Source organism: Choloepus didactylus, chromosome 3, assembly GCF_015220235.1.
Source record: "Choloepus didactylus isolate mChoDid1 chromosome 3, mChoDid1.pri, whole genome shotgun sequence".
NCBI lineage: Eukaryota > Metazoa > Chordata > Mammalia > Pilosa > Megalonychidae > Choloepus > Choloepus didactylus.
This window is the reverse complement of record NC_051309.1, coordinates 88,510,858-88,516,857: the sequence shown is the minus strand read 5'-3', so window position 1 is coordinate 88,516,857 and position 6,000 is coordinate 88,510,858. Positions and strand designations below refer to the sequence as shown.

Here is a 6,000-nt window from a genome sequence, read left to right as displayed (position 1 = left end):
ATGGTTCACCATGGTCCTGAAGGGTGACAATGGCTCTGAGTATTGATCTCCATCATATCACAAAGTTGGTGACTGGCATCCATCTCCAGGCCTTAATCCCCGTTTGTCCTGCACTCAGTCTCTGACTCTGTGCTGGACCTCTTCCTCAAAACCTGAAGCATTTTGGAACCCTGTCAACAGATCATTTATGGATACAGGATGGATCTTCATACACATTTTTTTTTAAAACAAGCAGTTACGGGAGAATGTTTTGATCTTACACCTACGTATGATTTAAAATATCTAAAGTCATATTGAGTACATGGTGAACAAATTTAAATGTGTAGGATACCAAGACAAATAAAACAAAGACAAAAGCATAGATAAGTTTATTTGTGTTCAGTTCTCTTGAAGTTTCATAGAACTCTCCTGACACTAATGGAATATGCTTATAGCCACCAACTCTCCTTCATGGCCAGCATTTTAACATAATATTTCATTTGTCAATATCACTGTCAGGAATGTAATATATTTCACTCTTTGCATTTATTTGGATGGACATTTTGGAGATGAAGGTGGCAGTGATGTAGTGCCACTGACAAATGGCACTGAGCCTGCTATCCTCACAGAACTCAAGTTGGTTTCTAAAGCAAAAGTGGGTCTGGCTCTAAGTGAAAATGAAAATCTTCAAATAACTTAAACATGATGCAAGGGTTCTCAACCTTTCCATTAGAGAAAAAGAAAAGGGTGCTTTAGAACAATCTGGAGACCCCATTCCCAAGAAAGGCAGTGCCTCAGTCATAGGCATGTCAAAATCACCTGTGGCTTTTGTATTATTACCCATTTCCTGGCTCCACCCCTCCACTCTCACCCCTGCCCTCTGACTTAGTGGATCTGTGGTGGACCTAGGTATTTGTGTTTTTTAAAGCCATCACTGTGATTCTGATGCACGAAAAGAGTTGAGAGGGACCATTAATTCTTGGAATGGATCTAGAATTTTTATATGAATGGATTGGAAGGAGGTCTAGCTAAAGGGCTCCGTCAGTCATAGCAGAGAGAAATGAATGGCAAAAGGGAGAGGGAGTTGGGGGTTACATCAGGTCTGGGGTCCACAGATGGGCCTCAAGCAATTCTTGACTTTGAGGGTGCCAAAGACCATTTTGAGATCTGATTATATAAGAAACATGCACATAGGCTAACCCCCACAAAATCTGGCATATAATTTCTGGGGATTTTAGACTAGAATTAAATTTTTGTTTTTGCTCTTTTAACTGGATGGATAACAGTCTCATTCATTAAGGTAGGGAAAACAGGAGAAGGCCACGTTCCTGGCCTCAAGAAGCTTCCAAGAGAAAATAGTAAGAAGAAATCAATACACACGTATATAGATGAAAGTAATAATCATGAGTTGTTGGGAAAGGGAGAGTTCTGGAAGCTTATGTTGAATTGGAGAAGTTGAATAGGCTTAATTGCAACGGTTTAAAGGAGGAGACAGGTGTTGCATGGAAGCTTAAAAAGAAGGGGGAGGAGGAGGAGGAGAAAAAGGAGAAGGAGAAGGAGGATAGATGGATGGAAGTCAGACTGACACAAACAGGTGGAGTCAAGAAAGACCTACTTTGTGAGTCCAGTAAGGTTATGTTTGGAAAAAATCAATGAGGAGCGTGTGATAAAAATGGCATTTATGCACAGCTGCTGCCAGAGGTCATTGATATGGTGCCACTGGTAGGTTGGAGTCTCGAGTGGGGGAAGCTATTAAAACGCTTATGAATACAGTTTTACAAACGGACTCATAAAAGACACTGAAAGGGAGGGAGCAAGCTGGCGCTGGGAGGCAAAAGGTTCGCTCTTCATTGCCAGGGTCAGAAGTTGGCCCTGTGTTTGTTCAATACCATGAAAGAAAACAGCGGGAGAGCGCTGAGTGGCGGAGAACTACATTCAGCCAGTAGGCATGAAAATGAATTTTAGCTGCTATGTGCAAAAAGCTAGGTGTGTGGACAGAAGGGAGCCAGCCAGAAGGTTACAACAGGTCAGGAATAAATAACCACCAGGAGGAGGATCCTAGATTCTGTCCTTCCTTTTGTTGGGCGAGGAACGCCAGGCTAACGCGTCCACAGAGGCTCTGGAAGGAAGCGGTTCGAACGTCCACACCCGGCTCCACCCCAGGTAACTATCAGGAGTCCCGGGGGGTGCTATAAGCCCGAGACCCAGAGCCTGCGCTCTACCTGCGAGGCCTCGCAGTCGGGACCCCAGAATAAGTCGGGGGCGGGCCGCGGCGAGGCGTGATGGGGCCGAGCGGGCGGGCGAGCAGATCCCACCCCTTTCTGAAGGAAGCGCCCTCCCCGCCACGACGACTGCTGCCGCCGCCGCCGCCGCCGCCGCAGGTCCGGGCCCCGCGAGGCGACCGCGGCCCCGCCGCACCCGAGCAGGTAGGCGCGGCACTCCCGGCGCCCCTCCCCCGCCTGGCCCCGGCCCCGGCCCCGGCCCGGCCCGCGAGACCGCCGGGCAGCCAGGGGGCGTCCGGCCCCGGCTCTGTGCCCAGTCCGAAGGCGGAGACCCGGGTGGCGGGCGCTGCAGCGGGGCTCCGGCGGCGGGGTCCGCCCGGCCTCGGGGCCCTGCTTGGCTCCGGGATCCTCCCCAGGGCGCCCCGAGTGCAGGGCTGCCCGCGCGAGTTCCCCTCGGGCGCACAGCTGGAGTGAGGCGCGGGTGCCCGGCGGCGTCCTGGAGTCGGTGTCTGCTGTTCCCCTGCGGGTCCGGAGTGCCCCCAGCCCGCGCGCCTCGGTCCCCGCCGCCGCCGCAGTGCTGTGCACGGATCGATCCCCTGCGCCGCCCGCCAGCTGCGGTCCCAGCCCGGGTCCTTTGACAGGTGTCCGCATCTTCGCCCCATCTGGATACCTGGTCCTTTTGTTATCGGGTGGACTCCGGTCGGAAGCGACCTCTAAGTTTGGCCTCCCAGTCCCTCTGCCATTCGCCGTTCACTTTACCGTTAGCCAAGACAGGCTGGCTCGGCAAGCAGGGGATCCCGGAACGAGACGCTAACTTGCCTTGCCCTGTGCACCGCCCTCCGCTCTAAATGCACACAGTCTCGCTTTCCTTTCCTGGTGTGCACACTTGGGAAGAAATGTGATTTTCGATTTCTCGGGCGAGACGGCAGTGGTGGGTTACCGAACCCGTTTGGTCATTCGTTGCAATAAAAAAAAAAAAAAAAATTAGCCTTGGGTTATGAGAGATTCCTTGTTTAGTGTTTTGCATTCTTAAATGAATCAAATAGAGAATGAGAGTTTTCCTATTTTTAAATTCATATTTCTTTTCCTTCTACTCATCCCTCTCCTCTTTCCACCCCTCCCCCCATTGCGTTTTATCATATCCCAAACACTCCACTCATTTTTTGGCCAGGTTTATTCTGGCCAGACCGCTTTTCAGGGGTGAGCCAGGATTGGGACTGCGAATGTGACGGAACATGGACCGGTTGAAATGGAAACACATCTCCTTGAGGGAGCCCGTTCTGATGTCCTACTTGCGTGGTCCTCTTAGGGAACCAAATATATTAATGATATGTTTATTTTTGTTTTAAAGAAAAAAAAACAGTTTTTGGATCTATTATAATAACAAAGCCCAAAGGGTAATACAGTTTTTACTTCATTTCTCCGCTTGAATCAAAGGCAGATTTTAATAATGCAGGGCTCTAACTCCATTATGGGCTGAAGTTCATCAAAAGGAAAGGCGAATGTGGATGTATACACTCCATGGTAGCAGTTAATAAGTTGACCTACTTGAAGTTTTCTACTTCAAGGAAAAATTGTTAGACTCATGTATGTGTTATTTGCAGATCAAAGAATTTTAGTCTTATCTTTCATTCATTAAATTCCAAACTTTTTCTTGTGTGTATGTTAGAGACACAGTGATTCCAGAATTAACTAGGGCTGTCACTTGTTAATGAAATAGAAATTTGAGTTTAATCAACAAGGCATAGCATAGGAATTTTAATGGCATGTTCTTTATTTATAAATTATTTAGTAAACGTTTTGCAAGCTCCCTAAGTTGGAATCTCAAAAACTGGGCATGATAAATAAAAGGACAAAGAACTTTTACCACCAATAATGACTAGGTGATAGATGTTATGACATTAAACAAACATATTAAAGTGTTTGGAGACTACATGTTATTATAATAATCCTGCCATTAGCTGAAGGCAGTCTGGATTTTTAAAATCAACATTAAAAAGTCTTTATAGCTCTGGGGGGAGATGGTTCACTCTATAGAATAATTAAAAATTTTTGCATGTACATAATAGTGCCTTATATTTAGGCTTTGTTATAGAACTACCACAATTATATTCACAACAACCTTGCCTTAAAAAAAAAAAAAAAGGACTCACTTCACCTGCTTTGTGGTTGTCAAGAGGGGAGGCACTTTATGTTGTTTTTCAAACCACAAAGATGGATTTACATTCTTGTCTGTGCTTATGCTTTCTTTTCCCTGTGACCCAGGCACACCTCTACAGTAAGTACAGTGGCCAGATTAGTGGTGCAGCCTGGAGTCATGAAAGAGAAAAAACTAGCTGGCCCATGCAGACTTAGCTGTTTGGTTTCACTATAGTCTGGCCACTTGGGAAAAGATTAATAACCTATTAAGAAAGACAGACACTGACAAGATAATGCATTACTTCTCAGTCTGCCCTTTCCTGAGAAGAATCTGTAGCATTCAGAATCAGTGCAACAGTGGTGATTAGTGTAAGGCTAAAATGAGATACGTGTTAAAGTTCCCAATACGTGACACAAACTGTTCGTGAATCAGGGTCGAAGTTGATGGAAAGGCTAGGACCAGTCCCAGGAGTGTAATAAATTATTTTCTTTACCTAACAGGAATGTGAAATGTATTCCTATTTATTTTAAGTATAAACTTTTATTCCTGGAGCTGATGAGGATATGTATCTTTATGTTTTTCATAAGTTACCATAAGCACTTTCAAACTAGCTCATAAGTTATTGTAATTTTCATAATTTATTGTTGCTGCCAAATATCATTTCCTGGCATGTTTGGATTTTGAAAGATAATTTGTGGCAATGGAAAGTCTTAATGCGAAGAGATTGTAGACAGGCCAGTTTGGATGATATTTCAAGATAATAATGGGATCATTGCTGGTGGCTTTCAAATTAAACCCCACAGAAATCTGAGTCAAGCCAACTCTGCTAGGGAGAGCTTGGAACTCTTACAGCTTTCTTCCTTTTTTTTAAAAAAAAGTTTGTATTAGAGAAGTTGTGGGTTTACATGCATAATGTACAAGATACTCATATACCACCCCACCACTAACATGTTGCATTTGTCTGGGACATTTGTTACAATTGATGATAGCACATTTTTATAATTGTACTATTTTTTAAACAGTGGTACCCAGCATTGTTTGAGAGATTCTATGTTCTAGGCATTGTGTGAAGCAATTTACATGGATTACCTCAGTTAAAACACACAATACCCAGACCTGTAAAATATTTCCTATTATTCTTATCATTATTATTATTAATTAGAGAAATTGTAGGTTTACAGAAAAATCATGTAAAAAAATACAGCATTCCCATATACCCCCAATATTATTGACACTTTATATTAGTATGGCACCTTAGTTACAACTGACAAAAGAGTATTAAAATAGCACTGTTAACTATAGTCCATAGTTTACATTCAGTGTATTTCCCCCATATACCACCCTATTATTAACACCTTGTATTAGTGCCATGTTTGTTATAATTCATGAAAAAAAATTCTTAAATTATTAACCCCAGTCCATCGTCCACAAAAGTTTCACTGTGTTATACAGTCCCATGTTTTATCTTCCAACTTTCATTCTGGTAACGTATATGACCCAAAACTTCCCCCTTCAACCACATTCAACTATATCACATTCACATACATAATTCAGCGCTGTTAATTATACTCACAATGATGTGCTACTGTCACCACCATTCATTTTGAAACCTTATAATCAACCTAAATAGAAATTCTGTACAAATTAAATATCAATTCC

General features: G+C 43.8%; 1 protein-coding gene across 3 annotated transcripts in view; it reads left to right on the top strand.

Moving 5' to 3' along the window:
• Positions 1-2,355: 2,355 nt before the first annotated feature.
• TMEM150C (transmembrane protein 150C) overlaps positions 2,356-6,000 on the top strand; it is a 101,787-nt gene continuing 98,142 nt past the window's right edge. For all 3 annotated transcript variants that reach the window (XM_037830106.1, XM_037830104.1, XM_037830102.1), the window contains exon 1: positions 2,356-2,405. The gene's annotated coding sequence lies outside the window, so the exon portion shown is untranslated. The remainder of the gene's footprint in view (positions 2,406-6,000) is intronic.